Raw genomic sequence first — 17887 nt, 5'->3', positions numbered from 1 at the left:
CTGGCTGCATTGGTGACACATGGGGACGTGGAGACACTAGGGCAGAAGGGCCATTGTTACTCAGGTGCAGTTTTCGGGACTCAGCCCCTGCCTCCAGCTGAGATCTGGTTGCTGGGTCCCTGGCAGCTGCCCTGTACTCATTCAAGGAACTGGCAGTTTCCAGGGGGAGACAATGAGATTCACGAGCCTGCTCCTGACACGTGCTAAAATCCCGGTGCACACAGTCTGCTCTGTCAGGCACGTGTTGGCATGTGTATGGCAGACAGCCAGTGCCTGCTGAGGAGGCGGCCAAATGTACCCACCCAGAGAGAGAGAAATATGACCTACAGCACAGGATGGTCACTCACTTTTGCCAGCGGCCCCTTTTAGCTTATCTCAGTGGTTCGTAGGAAACAGACACTTAATTCCAGCAGTTCTTCATTCTAACTCAGTCTTGAACTTTGATTTGAGGTTTTCATGCATAAGAAGTTGCAATAGGAATTAGGAGACTAGGGAAACTATTGCTGTAGGAACGGATCTACCCTGAGAAGTATACACACGTGCACACACTTCCCAAGGAACATACCGAGGAATACAGGGATACAATACTTTGATGTTGACCATCCCCTCTGTGCTGAATTTCTACTGCCTCCCCAGGGGAATCTCCAGAGCTCATGAGCAGAGAGGGCTTACAGGAGTGGCCTGTGGAAATAGTAGCCACACTTTTTCTTTTCTTTCCTTTTTTTTTTTTGAGACAGGGTCTCACTCTGTCATCCAGGCTGGAGTATAGTGGTGCAATCATGGCTCATTGCACCTTCAACCTCCTGGGCTCAAGTGATCCTCCCATCTCAGCCTCTCCAGTAGCTGAAACCACAGGTGTGTGCCACCATGCCTGGATAATCTATTTTTGTATTTTGTCTATGTTGCCCAGGCTGATCTCCAACTCCTGGGCTCAAGCAACCCTTTCACTTCAGCCTCCCAAGGTTCTGGGGTTACAAGTGTGAGTCACCATGCCTGGCCATGGCCAGATTATTCTGACACTTTCTTCTCTTCTTCTTTTGGGTGAGTGGGAGATCAGACCTGCAGTGTCACGAACAGTGAGGCAGGACTTCTCTGAGAGTCTCACAGGCCCCCCTTGAATCAACATTAGCTGAAGGATAAGTACGCTGTATTTGTGTTTTAACCATGACTTTTATCTTATGGGTTTTAATGCCTTGACATCTAGGGCCTTGCTAACCCTGAAAGGACTGCCCCTGATAGGGCTAACCAATTCCTAGAGATAGTAACTTTCTCTCAAGCCAAAAAAAAAAAAAAAAAAAAAAAAAAAAAAAAAAAAAAGCATGCTTTTCAAATGCAAATTAACCAAATTAACCTTTCCAGCCAGAGAAGGCTCAGGGAGACCCCAGCATAGCCACGTGGTGGAAGAAGATTTATGGACAGAAAAACGAAAGTGATGTACAGAAAATGGGAGTGAGGTTCAGAAACAGCCAGTTTGGTTACAGCTCGGTGTTTGCCTTATTTGAACATGGTTTGAGCAGTTCGCCCCCTTTGATTGGCCAAAACTCAGTGATTGGCACAAGAGTAGGTTACAGTCTGTTTACATCTCCATTTAGGTTATAGTTTGCTTTGTACAGAGAAAGCTTTAGGCTGAACTTAAAATATGTAAGGAGGCAGCATTAGGCTGAACTTCATCTAATACCAGCCAACTCCAAAGCTGCTCACCCTGCCTCACCCATTCTTTCTGGCTCTTAACTGTAGCTCCCCCATCTCCCTCTGCCTCCTGACCACCTCTGGTGCTTTCCTGTGTGGTCCCCACCCAAGATAAGATTAGGGTGGGGATACAAAGCCTAACTGTATCAGAAGCTAACAAGATGAAATGTAACTGGGTGGTACGACATGCTCCCTTCTCTAGTGAACTGTGAGTAACAAACTACCTTTTCAATAGAAGTTGTCTCCTGATCTATTGGCTTTACTATAGCTCACATTTTCTATTAATACAGTATGTTTTGAAACAATTTCCATACACACAGAGAAGCAAAAAGACTCATGCCATTCCTGTGGTCATGATGAAGAAACATAAGCTGAATGCCAAGTAGCTACAAGTGGGATTATAAGAGCTGGGCACAGTGCCCAGGGAATCAGCATCCAGCTGGGGAGAGGGGGCTGGTGGGGTTGCCCAGATCTTCAGTCCTGAGCTTTACAGAGTATCGCCAGTGGTTTGGTTGTAGCAGATTGCAGGCTGATACGAGTTGTAAATGACACAAAGCTGGGATTAGCTAATACTAAGAAAGCACAATCAGAATTCAAATGATATCAACAGGCTGGAGTCATCAATGGAAGCTGTATTAGTGTGTTTTCATGCTGCTATGAAGAAATGCCTGAGATTGGGTAATTTATAAAGGAAAGAGGTTTAATTGACTCATAGCTCAGCATGGCTGAGGAGGCCTCAGGAAACTTACAATTATGGTGGAAGGTGAAGGGGAAGCAAGGAAACTTCTTCACAAGGCGGCAGGAAGGAGAAGTGCTGAGCAAAGGGGTAAGAGCCCCTTATAAAACCATCACATCTCATGAGAACCCACTCGCTATCATGAGACCAGCATGGGGGAAACTGCCCCCATGATTCAATTACCTCCACCTGGTCTCTCCCTTGATACATGGGGATTATGGGGATTATAATTCGAGATAAGATTTGGGTGGGGATACAAAGCCTAACTGTATCAGAAGCTAACAAGATGAAATGTAACTGGGGATAAATGTAAAGTATTCCATTCAGGGTCCACAAGCTACCTGCACAAGAACAAGATTGGAATAACAACAACAAAAATCCACCTGGTTTACTAGTAGCCTGTGGGTAAAGGTGCCTTGGGTAACGGGCTCAGTATAAGTTGACAGTGTGGAGTTGCAGTTAAGCAATGCCATTTGGCCTCAGGCTGTGATAGCAAAGAATTTCCTCCAGAACAAGGGGGCAATTACCTCACAGTGCCATATATCCATAGGCCTGGTTTCACTGTCAAGTGGTCCATTTTAACAAGTTTTTTGAAAGAGAATAGGCTGTCCAGAAAAGGGTGGCCAGCCTGGTGAAGGGTCTAGATACAGCCATATACAGAATGATATAGAAATTAATTAAAAACAATCATGGATGACACAATCACAGTAACGAATTAGTGTAAAATTATATGACCAAAACATTTTTAAAATTAAAGAAGTAAATGGAACTTTGGGTTAAATATGAAAGTCAAATACAAGTTATCTCTTCTGCCTTTAGAATACCACTAAAACAACTGTAAACTTGGTCAAAGAGAATGGTTGAGACACAGCAACAAAATTCTAGAAGTTGAAAAGCAAAAAAACAAGTGCTAACTGACTTGGCAGACTCAAGAAAAATTGAATCCTAATTTGGGAGTTGGCAAAGAGGAGAGACTGGAGAACAATCTAATTTGAAAACTAATCTGACCATTGTAAAACATAGCCCCCCAAATTCTTTGACACCCCCCAGTAACAGATGACATCTATGTCTTCTCCCCTTGGATGTGGGCATGCCTGGGACTTCCACCATCCATACAGTGCAGTGGGAAGGATGCTGTAGAACTTCTGGAGCTAGTTCAGAAGAGGCCACGCATCCTCTGCCCGGTGGTTCAGAAATGCTTGCTCTGAGGATGCTCCCTCTCAGATCCCCACCATTCTGCCGGGAGAAATCCAGCCACATGGGAAGCCCATGTGCAGGTGGTCCAGTAGACAGTCCCAGCTGAGTCCAGCCTTCACATCATAGCTGAAAAATAATCTAAACAAAAGGATGATCTAACTCTATGAGGAGGATGGGGGAAGGCATGTGTATGGGTGGGAAATAGAGTAAGAGAGAGATAACTCTTTTCCTTACAGTTGGAATGGATAATCATAAGACTGAAAAAAAGAGAAAGAAATAGCAGTATAATTGTGTTATTTAGAAAAGTGGAGATAAATATAAAAAGTAAGACTTGAAGAGTTGGAAATTGGTGCCTATGGGAAACAGGATATGGGTTTGAGAGGCTGGGGAGCTGTTGCTTTCATGATAAGCCTCCTAGAACTATATAATGATGATGACGATGACGATGATTATAATGATGATGATTAGAGATGGGATCTTGCTGGAGTGCAGTGGTGCAATCATGGCTCATTGCAGCCTTGAACTCCTGGGTTCAAGTGATCCTGCTGCCTCAGCCTTCCTAGTAGCTAGGACTACAGGCGCAAGCCACCCCACCCAGCTATGGTTATTTTTTAAATTATTAAAAATACATGCATATCTTTGATAAATATAAGATCTAAATTAAACAAAGAAAACCTTCACTTTGCACTAGCCATGATATGTGTTCTGTTTCAGGAAGGAAGAGAAGGCAATAAATTATATCACTTTATATTCTGATTCCTCACTCTTTTCCTCCATTTCCTCTTTCCTCTCTCCTTCTCCCTCTTTCTCTCTTTTTCCATTTATTTGCCTTCTTTTCCTCTCTTTTATTTCCATCATTCTTTCTCAATTTTTCTTCACCTTTATTTCTTTTTTTCTCATTTTTTCTCTTTCTGGTATAATATGCAGCTGAAATATATTTGTTAGTATTACTTATGAGGTTTCTTGAATGTAATATTTCCTGTTTTTAGTTCTTACTATTAAAAACATGCATGGAATGTTTTTTCTTTTCCCCAACCAAAGCAAACTAAACACAAAGTCAGTTGTAAGCTACTTTTTATCAAGGTGGAAAAAGTTTTCCTCTAATGGCCTTCTTTGACCTGGGAGAGGTATCAGGGTTTACTGGGTGCAGGCAGCCACCCAGTGCGGGAAACTACTCTGTGAGACTTCCATGCAGTACAGATTACCCAAGCTCTGATTAAAAATGCCATTGGTAGGGAATTTCCAGGCATCGGTCAGGGTTCTGGGGTCCAGACAGCTCAGTGGTGAATAAGAATTTCTGTATGTTTGGTGGCATTCCCCCTCTCCCTCTAGGATAGTTCAGAGAAAACTTACATCTCTGCATGACAGCCCCTCATGTATCTGAGAGCACAGTCATGCCCCCTTGCACAGTTTCTTCTCTGGGTTAAGCACTGCATTTTGCTGTTGGTCTCCGGACCCTTCGCCAACCTAGTCACCCTGGTGGGCCCCCTGTAAGTTTTGATTAAATCTTTCAGAAGCACCTAGAACTGAGCATACTACACCAGCTGTGAGCTCATTAATGCAGGGCTCAAAGGCTCTGTATCCTCCATCTTTCTGCTGATCCTGCTTTTACTAATGCAGCTTAAGTTTTGAAATGCAAGTTGAGTATCCGAATCTGAAAATCCAAAATCTGAAATGCTCCAAAATTCGAAAGTTTTTGAGTGTCAGCATGACACTTAAATGAAATGCTCATTGCAGCATGTAGGATTTAGAATTTTCAAATTAGGGATGTTGAGCTGGAATCTAAAAAAATCTGAAACCCAGGCCAGGCACGGTGGTCCAGGCCTGCAATCCCAGCACTTTGGGAGGCTGAGGCAGGAGGATTGTTTGAGCCCAGGAGTCTGAAACCAGCCTAAGCATCATAGCAATACCCTGTCTCTCCAAAAGATAAAATAATTAGCCGGGCATGGTGTTGCATGCCTGTAGTCCCAGGCTGAGGTGAGTGGATCGCTTAAGCCCGAGAGGTCAAGGCTTCAGGGAACTGTGATCAAGCCACTGTATTCTAGCCTGGGCAACAGAGCAAGACCCTTTCTCAGAAAAACAAACAAACAAACACATAAACAAACACCCTGAAATCTAAAACACTTCTGGTCCCAAACATTTTAGATAAAGGTTACTCAACTGGTAGCTGTTTTCCCCAACTGTTTCTGACTTCCATCAACCTCAAAGCCATCTCCAATGTAAGATTTTTTCTTATGTGCCTGGAGAATCCCGGTGTTCCATATCCTGTATGTGAGAGGTGCCTTTTCCCAACATGGGTGTCTATTTTTCCCCATCCCACTAAATTCCTTCTTACAAGTTTTGGCCCCAAATCTTACCCTGTTTTGAGAAGTTTCTTATGATTCATTTGAATAAACATGTTTGGCTACCAATTACAAATTACCCCTATTAAAATGATATCATAATCTAACTTTCAAATTTTACATCATCTCAGCTCCAAGAGAGATCCCTTAAAGGGTACCCTGGGTCATTGGGTCTGACAAAATAAGCAGCTCCAGGTAAGGCTGGCTCTTGGGTCTCTGGGCTATGAATGTGACACAGAGGAAGCCCATTGACTTTGCTGTCTACAACCCTGGACCGGTGTCAGAAAACCTGGGCTGTCTCACAGAATCCATCATCCCCACACTCTGGGAAAAGAATTAAAATGAGCCAAGCACATTGAGACGAAGCAGATGGTTGGGTGGATTCCATGACGGCGCAGGGAACTCCACAAGGCAGAGAACCTTGCTCCCGCTGTCTTGGACTCAGCGCCAGCTGTCAGCAGCTGGATTCTGGAGAGAGAGCCCCATCATCGTGATTAATACTCCATTTGTCAGGGGCTGCTAACTCTGAAAAATAACAGTAAGGCTGACATTGGAGAAGTGCTTCAGTGTTTTCAAAGCGCCTTTCCCTCATAACCACCCTTGAGATGGATGGTAAGGCTGGGAAATAGTAACCCGGTATTGCAGACATGAAAACTCAGGTTCAAAGAAGTTTTGTGACTTGCCTACCTCACAGGGCTGAGGAGGGTGGAGATGGCAGTCAAGACCAGGCTTCATGGCTCAGAATCCAGTGTTTGCTCCACGAAGCTTCTCTGAGGTCTACCATCCATGTCACCAACGATTCTGTGGTGAGCAGGTCTATGCAAACCTACTGCCATGTCCTAGGTGGCCACAAGATGAGATGGTGGAACCCCACACCAACACCCCCTATCCAAGGGCTTATATACCATAGGGAAGGGTTATAACGTGGATTTGCTAAGGGCAGGATTTACATCAGGATTGTTTTGACCCCGTGGCAGGATTCATGGTAAGTATGTGAAAGTAGAAATCTTAGAGGCATTCCTGGAACTGGGGTGAATCAGAAGTCAACATGGCGGGTCAGCATCCAACATGGAGTTCCTTCAATCTCCACACCAACTGGTCACAGTGGGCTCATTATCTGTTCTGGTCCTGTCACTGGGCTAGATGCTGAAGAAGGACCCGCAAGGGTAGAACATATGGACCAGGCCCTTAATGAGCTCAGTGCAACCGGAGGCGTGTTGTTCAGGCCCTTGAGCAGGTGGTCAGCCCTTAGCACTGGAATTATCTAGGGAAGCTGAGGCCCAGCTGGCAGAGGAGGCTCCAGAGGAGAGGCAGAGTCTGAGCTGGCCTTGAAGGGTGAGCTGTGCTGGGGAGTCTGGAAGGTGGTGGTGAAGGGCAGGCAGTGCCAGAGGCTCAGTAGGTGGGCGTGGGGGTGAGACGGACAAGAGAAAGAGTGTGGGTGTCATGGTGGCAGAGGACAAGATGGAGCAGGCTAGCGGGCAGGGGTGGCCCCTGGCCTTGAGCAAGGTGTTCAGGCCACTCGCATTTATAGGGCTGAGCTGCAGGATGAGAGACAATGACAAACGGGATGTGGCCCCTTCTTCAGGAAGGGGACAGGTAAGATGGTCTTACTGTCCTCCTAGGACTGATGACTCCTCCTCACACTCCACTAGTGTGGGCGTCTTTTACGATGTGGCACTTAGAGCAGTAAGCCTTCGCATTTTTCTAAAATTATTTTCAATGATTGAGAAAGTCATCTCTACTACCAATTTCAGCTCAGAATTTCCCTCAGTGCATGCTGTGGAGCACTAGCCTTAGTCTCTGTTCAAGTGACAATGGAGAAGCCTTAACACTACATCCCCCTCTTGGAGGACTACCGGGCTCAAGAGCACCTTAAAGGCTCTGATAAGTCCTGCAATAAAGGCATGCTTTTGGCTTTCACCAGAGAATCCTTTTTCAAGGGACTCCTAGGACCATCTCATGAGGTTTGTGAGTGGCCTCACAGCCACTGTCTAATCCCACTGTCTATTCTGTGATATGGAGTTATTATTTTTATGTCCCATGACAACACAGAGACCAAGAAGCTTAGTGATTGCCCAGTGATGTGCATTTAGGAATGGTCAGATTGAAGTCCAAGACTTGACACTGTAAGTGTAGGGATTTACCCCTAATTCAGCATTTTGTGACAGTGGCATTTGTTGCTGACATGCCTGCCTTCCCAGCTAAGCATATAAATTAGTGTGCTAAGGATAAATAATCTCTGAGTTATCTTTTTATGAGATTACTGTATTTTTTTTCTTTTTTCTTTCTTTTTTTTTTTTTTTTTGAGACAGAGTCTCACTGTGTCACCCAGGTTGGAGTGCAATGGTGCGATCTCAGCTCACTGCAGCCTTTGCCTCCCAGATTCAAGTGATTCTCCTGCCTCAGCCTCCTGAGTAGCGGGATTAGAGGTGCCCGCCACTATGCCCAGCTAATTTTTGTATTTTTAGTAGAGACGGGGTTTTGTCATGTTGGCCAGGCTGGTCTCGAACTCCTGGCCTCAAGCAATCCTCTTGCCTCAGCCTCTCAAAGTGTTGGGATTACAGGCATGAGCCACCGTACCTGGCCATTTTTTCTAATTAATAAAGTATTCATAATTTTGAGGGGGGGGAATACAGAAAATTATAGAGGAGGAAATCCAGATAAAAATGTTAAAAGCTGGGCTGCTTTCTGACTTGGAGGCCGCTTTTCTCAGATCTGTTTTTCCTCCCTGAGATCTAGCTACTGCTGGCTGGGGTTAGGGACCTTGTGGGTCAGGGTGGTTGATGGATTTCAGTTCAGACTGTATGAACAGACTTCCGTTCAGACTGGATGGATACTTTGAGATAACCAATAAGATGACAAATCAGAAAACACTTCTGTTATTGATTGAATACAATTTTACAAAGGCTAAATTCTTATTTCATGTGTGCAATCATTTTTACCAAAATGAACTCCTAAACAAGATCATGTTCATTATACGATTAAATGTTACTTTTTAAAAATGATAAATACAAATTCTGAGTTTTGAAAGATTACATGCTTTTTTTTTTTTAAGACAGAGTCTCACTCTGTCACCTAGGCTAGAGTGCAATGGCATAATCTCAGCTCACTGCAACCTCTGCTTCCAGAGTTCAAGTGATTCTCCTGCCTCAGCCTCCCAAGTAGCTGGGATTACAGGTGTGAGCCACCATGCTCAGCTAATTTTTGTATTTTTAGTAGAGTCAGGGTTTCACCATCTTGGCCATGGCTGGTCTCCAACTCCTGGCGTCAAGTGATCCGCCTGCTTCGGCCTCCCAGAGTGCTGGGATTACAGGTGTGAGTCACCGCACCCAGCTGATTACATACTTCTCACCAAGATATTTTTTGAAAGCTGAACAATAATAAAAGATAAACACTGGTTTGTAAATAACAGACAAAAATTGCTTTTGAAAAGCACTTATATTTCATGTGAACCAGGTTAAAAACTAACCGAAAAGAAAATACTAAAGGTAAACATTTTAGAGTGTATTTTTGCAGAGTAGGCCACAGATAAAGAAATAGCAAGGTCCCTGGGGTAGTCAAATTCAAAGAGACAGAAAGGAGAATGAGTGTTGCCAGGGGCTGGAGGACAGTGGATGGGGAGTTGCTGAATGAGTAGAGTTTCAGTATTGAAAGATGAAAAGAGTTCTGGAGACTGGTTGAACATCAGTGCAAATGTACTTAACACTACTGAACTATGTATTTAAAAACAGGGCTGAGCATGGTGGCTCATACGTGTGATCCCAGCACTTTAGGAGGCTGAGGCGGCGGATCATTTGAGTTTGAGACCAGCCTGGCCAACATGGCGAACCCCCCATCTCTACTAAAAATACAAAAATTAGCTGGGCATGGTAGTGCACCCCTGTAATCCAGCTACTTGGGAGGCTGAGGCAGGAGAATTGCCTAAGCCCAGGAAGTGGAGTTTGCAGTGACCCGAGATCACGCCACTGCACTCCAGCCTGGGCCACAGAGTGAGACTCTGTCTCAATAAATAAATAAATAAATAAATAAAGGTTGGGATGGCAAATTTTATGCAATGTGTATTTTACCACAATTAATTTTTTTTAAAGTTTAAACAAGAAATAGCAAACTATAATGAAGAAATATGTAAAAACAGAAAGAAAGAAAGAAAGAAAGAAAGAAAGAAAGAAAGAAAGAAAGAAAGAAAGAAAGAAAGAAAGAAAGAAAGAAAAATATAAACAGTACAGGACCGATGTGCTCCCTTGGAGAAGATAGACACAAAAAAGAAGGGCGTGGCCTCAGCCCCACTCTGTGCTCAGGGTGAGACCCAGGCTTCCCTCTCCCCTGACCTCCTCTCTCTGGGCACTGCATCCTCTGTGCTCCGGCCACTGGGCCTTTCTCTACCCCTCCGGCATGTCCAGTGTGTTTCCATACTGAGGCCTCTGAGCCTTCTGTTCCCTGTGCCTGATGCTGTGTCCTCAGATCGTCAAACAACCAATATTTCTTGAGCATGTACTGTGCGCCAGGCACCCTGCTAGGCATTTTGAAGCACTCAAGTGAGCTGCTTTCCTGGAGCTGCTGTTCTAGCAGACAGTAAGCAAAACCAAGCAGAATGAGGGGGACTGAGAGTGGCAAGGGGTGTGTAGCAATTTTATTTATTTATTTGAGATGGGGTCTGGCTCTTCACCCAGGCTGGAGTGCAGTGGTGTGATCTCGGCTCACTGCAGCCTCTGCCTCCCTGGTTCAAGTGATCCTCCCACCTCGGCCTCCCGAGTAGCTGGGACTACAGGCACCTGCTACTGCACCCAGCTAATTTTTGTATTTTCAGTAGAGACGGGGTTTCACCATGTTGACCAGGCTGGTCTCAAACTCCTGACCTTAAGTGATCCTCCTGCCTTGGCCTCCCAAAGTGCTGGGATTGCAGACATGAGCCACCATGCCAGGCCTGTGGGTAGCATTTTAAAATAGAATCATTAGGCTCAGCAGCATGAAGAAGGTGATATTTGATAGAAGATGGGAAGGAGGCAAAGAAGTTAGTTGTGCAAACATCCGGTGGAACCACTCCAGGCAGATGGAACAGCCAACCCCAAGCCATAGGGCAGGACCTGCTGGTGTAACGGGCCCAGAGTTCAAGTCAATAATCAGACTTAATGAAATAATTAAAGGTGCTCAACTTCATGAGTCATCAGGAAAATGCAAATTAAAACCACAATATTGGCACCTCGACAACAGACCAGAGCAGGGAAAATGGAATAAACACTGACACTGACAAGAACAAGGAATAAGTGTAGTTTCATCCCCTGCTGGATATAAACTAGTACAACCATCATGGGAAACTCTTTGGCAATGTCCACCAAAGCTGAACACAGGGCCACCCTATGCCCCGGCGATTCCATGCCCAGGTATATGCCCAAGAGAATGGCATCCATATGTTCCCCAGAAGACATGCACATGAATGTTCATAGCAGCACCATTTATAAGAGTAAAAAATGGAGGCTGGACATGGTGGCTCACACCTGTAATCCCAGCACTTTGGCAGGTGGAGGCGGGAGGATCCCTTGAAGTTAGAAGTTTGAGACCAGGCTGGGCAAGATAGCGAGAACTCATCTCTACAAAGGATTTTTAAAAATTAGCTGGGTGTGGTGGCACATGCTTGTAGTCCCAGCTACTCAGGAGGTTGAGGTGAGAGGATCATTTGAGCTTGGGAGGTCGAGGCTGCAGTGAGCTATGATTGTGCCACTGTACTCTGACCTGGGTGATAAAGCGACATCCTACCTCTAGAAAAAACAAACTGAAAAAGCTTGGTCCCTCCATTTTAAATACTGAGATTTCATAGATGAAACTACTTCAGAAGTCTATTCAATCCTCCTCTATCAAGGCAATCACATTTTCATTCAGCTTCTGGGGGGAAAATGCCTACTACAAATGCCATCCGTGATTGAATGGAAGCAAATTATTTTGGGGACAATTCTGATTTTAGTGGCAAGGAGGTATCTGAGCTAAGGGCTGCTGGGAGGACTCTCACCCACGAGAAAACCAGCCCTCCAGGTCATTCCTATACTTCACTGTCAAATCTCCCTTTGCCTGTTCCGGCGGCTTTATTCATAATAGACAAAGATTGGAAACATCCCAAACCCCCTTCAGCAGGAGACCGATAGACACATTGTGTGTGGTGTGTGCCTATCGCACAATTGGACTCAGTGCTTCGAACAGGGCGGGAGGTGGGAGGACAAGCGAGGACGAGTGTGGAGTCCTCACATGGCAGAAACGCAGAGGATCAAGCCAGCCCACTCCTGCAAGCCCTTTCTATGGCATCCCAGATACATCCATGACTCAAATACCCCCACAAAGGCCCCACCTCCCAACACTGTTGCAATGGAGATTACGTTTCCAATGCATGAATTTTGGGGGGCACATTTAGTCCATAGCACTAACTACCACATTTCTTGCTAATATACCCATCTTTTTAGGGAAGGTCTTTGGACATCACTTTTTTTTTTTTTAAGACAGGGTCTTGTTCTGTTACCCAGTCTGGAGTGCAGTGGTGCGATCACAGCTCACTGCAGCCTCAAACTCCTGGGTTCAATTGATCCTCCCGTCTCAGCCTGCCAAGCACCTGGGACTACAGGTGTGTATCACCACGCTCAGCTATTGTTTGTATTTTTTTTTTTTTTTTTTTGTAGAGACAGGGTTTTGTCATGTTGCCCAGGCTGGTTGGACATCATATTTTGAGCACATTTCTGGCTGTTTTTAAGATTACATTCCTAGGAATGTTGGTGAATTGATGGGGGACAAAAACATTTGCTTCCCCTTGAGAGGCAGTGGTACAGGGGAGGGGTTGAGCATAGACCCTAGAGTCACATTGCCTAGGGTTGAATCCTAGCTCTGCCACTTACTGGCTACAAGACCCCGGACAAGTCACTTCCTCTCTGTCTCTGTAAATGAGCATAATAGCAGTACCTGCCTCAGGGGGTTGTTGAATAAGTTCAATGAGCCAATATAAAAGAAACACATGGTATATGCTATAAAGTGTTGTCTTCTTCTTTTCCTTCTCCTCCTCCGCTCCCTGGTATTATTACCATAATGATACAATTATCATTTGTTCTTTCTGTAAAATGGAGTTTGATGTTGGAGCTGCTTCCCAGGCAGTCAGGCAGGGCAGTCACTGAGAATAAGGAAGGCGTTTCTGACTCAGCTGTGGGCGGGCAGCTGCAGTGACACAGCTGTCTTGGCAAACACTTTTCGTGTACGAAGCCTGACCCTGGAGTCTTGAGGCTGAACTTTTCACCAACAAACAGGAATGCATTCATGAATGTTACCTCTGAGTGCTGTCCTCTGGATGCATCTGCATAGCCTAACTATGCCACCCTGGCTGGGACCATTATGGGGATTTCTCTGATGCCCCGATACTACCACCTCAATCTGAATTTAGCAGTTCCCTTCACATCTGGTTAGGTCGACTTTAAAAAGAATTTTTTTTTTTTTTTAGAGATGGGGTCTCACTATGTTGCCCAGGCTGGTCTTGAACTTGTGGGTGGGCTCAAGCAATCCTCCCACCTCAGCCTCCCAAAGTGCTGGGACCACAGGTGTGAGTCACTGCACCCTGCCTAGATCTCCTCTTTCAAACGTAAACAATCATGCTCAGGTTTAGAGTTATTCGTGTCTGGGTCCCCCTCCCATACTGAATTGCTATGGACAGCCAGCTAGTCTTCATCCTGCATCCCCCAGCCCCTGTGCAGCGTTAATGAGCCAGAAACGCTGATTTTGCTGCTGAATTCCGTGGAACCCCCTGGGGCATTTTCCTGACTACCCCCAGTGTGGCCAATCTGTGTCCATTGGGGATGAATGTGACTCCAGGAAAATACATGAAGTAACTCTGTGCCAAGTTTGGTGAATGAATTGAGCCATGCCAATTCTGTCCTATAAATAAATTTACAAGACTGGTTTTCTTGCGTGGCTCATAAGTCAGGTCTAGCTGCCACTCCCCCAGAAGTCTTCCAAAAAGTATTTTGAGCAGGGCCTTTAGACCGGGGTGGTGGAGTCCCAAGGCCAAGGCCGACTGCGCTGCTTTGGGCCCGGCGGGCGTTCCCACATGGGGCTGTAATGCCACGATTGGCCGCAGGAGGGGGGCCGTATTCCAGACCCCATTGCAGAAGCCTCCGCAACTGCTCCAAGAACTTTATTTTATACAGACTGGCGGCGAGAGCAGCTGCAGTTCGCATCTCAGGCAGTACCTAGAGGAGCTGCCGGTGCCTCCTCAGAACATCTCCTGACCGCTACCCAGGACCAGGCACCAAGGACAGGGCGTCCCAGGCGCACACCCCCCATTCTGGGTCCCCCAGGCCCAGACCCCTACTCTGCCACAGGTTGCATCTTGACCTGGTCCTCCTGCAGAAGTGGCCCCTGTGGTCCTGCTCTGAGACTCGTCCCTGGGCGCCCCTGCAGCCCCTTTCTATGACTCCATCTGGATTTGGCTGGCTGTGGGAACGCGGTCCGAAGGGCGGCCTGGGTCTCAGCGTGGTGGCAGCCAGCTCTCCAGCCACCATGGCGAATGCCGGGATCTGAGGGGACAAGGCTCTACAGCCTCAGCCAAGGGCACTCAGGTGAGTCTTGGTACTAATTTTGACCTATCTCCTGGGCATGCTGTCTCAAAGACAGCTGGAGGAGATTGGAATGAACTGGATGGAGTGGAGAACAGAGTTTGGGAAACTTGAGACCTAGAGCCTGGAGGTGCCTTCTCCAGGTGGGAAGGTCCCTGCTAGCTGGGCCCGCAGATATCTGCCAGGCCCTCATCCAACTGCCTGGGCTGGAGAGAGTGTGAGCCTGCATTTGGGGTGCCAGAGGGAAGCTATTGCCTTGGTGGCTACTCCACCTGACTCATGTCACAGCCCAAGAGCCTACTCAGGGTGCAGATGGCTCAGTTGACAGCTCCTCTCCATGGCTTCGTGTGTGTGTGTGCATGTGTGTGTGTGCGTGTGTGTGTGTGCATGTCTGTGTGTGTGCATGTGCCAGTGGTGGGATATATGTGGGGAGAGGTTATTTCTAAAACATCTGTCTCTGTCCAGCTTTGGGTTGTGATTTAGCTTAACTAAGTACAGTTAGAGGAGGAAAACATTTAGAACCTCCTTAGCGATTCTCTCTCTGGAGAAGGGCCACACTCACGTGATTTTTTTTCCCTTGGTTTTGATGAGTTTAAAGTGAGGTAATCCAAAGAAAAGCCATAAACCCTGCAGAGTTAGATGCTGGTACCCAGAGAAACTGACTTGGGAGCAGCAAGTGAGGCTCATGCTACCCACTCAGAGGAGGAATTAACGGAGTCCTTCTGATTTCCAGAGAAGGATTGAAGAGCCAGGGTCCTGATATCAGCCCTGGAGTGCATTTGCGATTGCCTTTTGCAAAGGGAACTTCAAACAGCTTTGTTTCTGGGACTGGCTAGGTAGGAGGGAGGCCTTGGGAACCTGGACACCCCCTTACCCGGCTGCCAGGCAGGGTCAGAAGATGCTGGGGGGTGCTTTTTCTCATCAGACTCTGCCACCAGCTCCCCTGAGTGACCTTGTTCATAAAGTCATGCCACACGCATTATCTCACGGGCGGCTTACAGTGACCCTGGGTGACCAGCAGCTACCCACCTTCCCATCTTAGAGGTGACGTACCTGAGGCTGAATGAGGTCAGGTGATTGAGCCAAGTTCCCCCAAGAAACCAATACGCAGAGGAGCAGGATGGGAGCCCTTGGCTTCTGTGTTCCCTGCGTTCTTGCAGAGAGCCAGGCCTGCAGGGCACAGATGGCCCCAGGGCACAGGGCTGCAGGGCACAGATGGCTGAGGGCTTTTCTAGCTCTAAAATGCAGAATCTAGAAGCAGATCCCTGGCTCTGAACCTGCCCTTCTAAGTGCCTTGGGTGAAATTGTTCTGGAAGTAAATCATGACCGCCAAGAGGTTGGTGGAGAGGGTGACTCCTCCCTGTTAGAGCAAGACCTCCCTCTTTGAGTTGCAAGTTGAGGTCCAGTCTCCTTGGGCTTCATCCACAGGTCACTGTGGCTTCCACATCTCGCCCATGTGCTTCAAGCTCTCAGAGCCCTGCCTCAGTCCCAGGATCCCCACCTGCTGGAGTACACTGGCTGGCAGTCTGAGGTGGGATTCTCTTCTCTGCCTGATCTGGGGCCCAGAAATTGGTCACCAAAAGGGGCTGACATGCAATTCCCAAACAAAGCAACCCTGCAGCTGAACCAGTGCCCTGTCTGGGAAAACTGTGCCCGGGGCCTCTTCCCGCTCTGATATCCATTTCTTCCTTTGCCTCTTTGGTCTGGGATGGCTTAGCTTTAAAATGGGAGGCACGGAATGCAAATGCCATCAGCCTACCCCCATCACGGTGCTCCTGGGAGGAGCATTTGCCATCAGTTTCATCTTCTAGAGCACAGACTTGGTCCAAAGACAGTAAGATCCATGATCTGAGGGTCCCAATGCCTGCTCCCTCACCCAAGAAAGAAAATCAGCTCCCAAGAAACCCTGGGCAGACAGAACACGTGTAGGTTTCATTTCCAAATAACTAACATGAGTAGAGTTGTCTGAGCTTTTCCAAGCCCTGTGCACTCACATCTGGCCCTGCTCGGCCCCAGCCCCTCTCCCCAGCAGCTCCCCTGGGCTCCTGCTGGACCAGCTGAGGGGTGGGGAGGAGGAAGGAGACGGCCGCCCTTCACACACATTCTGGCTAACAAGCCATGCATTCCAGCCGTGTCCCAGGAGCTGACCAGAAGAGGAGGAAGGTGGAAATGGCAGTGGGGCCTCACACTTCCACTCCCCAGGGGCAGCACCCTGTCTGGCTCTGTGTGGCCTCTGGGAAGCAGAGGCTATTGCCTTTGGCAGAGGGAGGGTTATTGCAGGCAAAAGAGACATTGGCCTCCTGCTTCACAGCCCCCCAAGGAGCGAAGCCAGAGGGAGGGGTGCTGCACACAGTGCTCGTGAAACGAGGGAGGGTCCCTTGCAGCTTAGCAGTGCTGGAGCTGCCCAGGGCCCCACCTAGAGGCCTTGCCTGGGTGGAGGCATTGGGTGGAGGGCCGGAATTGGGAGCCCAGTGAACTGGACACCACTGCAGCACAGGGAAGCCAGAGTGGGTGGTGTCTTGGGCAGGGAGGAGAGATCCTGGCAGAGCCGAGGACCACCCCCTGTTCCATCCCTCCCATAGGCTGGGGGAGAGCCCCGCAGATACTGGGACCCCCAAGACTGTGTGTGTGCCCCTTGTGGGGCATGTACAGAAGCGCTAACAGCAGAGGCCTCCAGCCCCCCTGGGCCATTGGAAGGACATGTATACAGTGACTGGTCAGTTCTGGTCTCTTCTCAGCCCAAATGTCAGAGGTCTCTGGAGGCCAAGCTCAAGTCATGAAAATAGGGGGTTCAGCTGGGTGCAGTGGCTCACACCTGTAATCTCAGCACTTTGGGAGGCTGAGGCCAGTGGAGCGCTTGACTCCAAGAGTTCCAGACCAGCTTGGCCAACATGGTGAAACCCCACCTCTACAAAAAATTAGCTGGACGTGGTGGCTTGTGCCTGTAATCCCAGCTACTCAGGAGGCTGAGTTGGGTGGATCACTTGAGCCCAGGAGGCGGAGGTTGCAGTGAGCCAAGACTGCGCCACTGCCATCCAGCCTGGGCAACAGAGTGAGACCCTGTCTCAAAAAAAAAAAAAAAAAGAAGAAGAAGAAGAGAGAAAATACAGAATTCATGTTTTGCTCTGCTGCAGAGCAACCCTGCCAGCCTCCTTCCCTGATTATGTCTATTTATGAAAGTTGCCACGCCTCCTTGCCCACCCTCCCTCTGAAGAGAAACTGATTGACTGATCTCTCAATCAACAGGCATTGTCCCCCCACTGCCACCTGCTAGCCCTGCATCCTCTCCTCCCAGCCTCCTCAGGGTCAAAGGGTTGAGTTTGCTCCATACTGGGCCTGGGACC

The 17887-nt window shown here is 47.5% G+C and overlaps 1 protein-coding gene across 1 annotated transcript in view; it reads left to right on the top strand.

Moving 5' to 3' along the window:
* Positions 1–14121: 14121 nt before the first annotated feature.
* SCARA5 (scavenger receptor class A member 5) overlaps positions 14122–17887 on the top strand; it is a 123183-nt gene continuing 119417 nt past the window's right edge. Inside the window, exon 1 of the mRNA XM_003272915.4 lies at positions 14122–14546. The gene's annotated coding sequence lies outside the window, so the exon portion shown is untranslated. The remainder of the gene's footprint in view (positions 14547–17887) is intronic.

This window comes from Nomascus leucogenys, chromosome 8 (assembly GCF_006542625.1).
Source record: "Nomascus leucogenys isolate Asia chromosome 8, Asia_NLE_v1, whole genome shotgun sequence".
Lineage (NCBI taxonomy): Eukaryota > Metazoa > Chordata > Mammalia > Primates > Hylobatidae > Nomascus > Nomascus leucogenys.
Note: the sequence above shows the minus strand (reverse complement) of the source record. Positions and strands in the feature narration are given on the sequence as shown.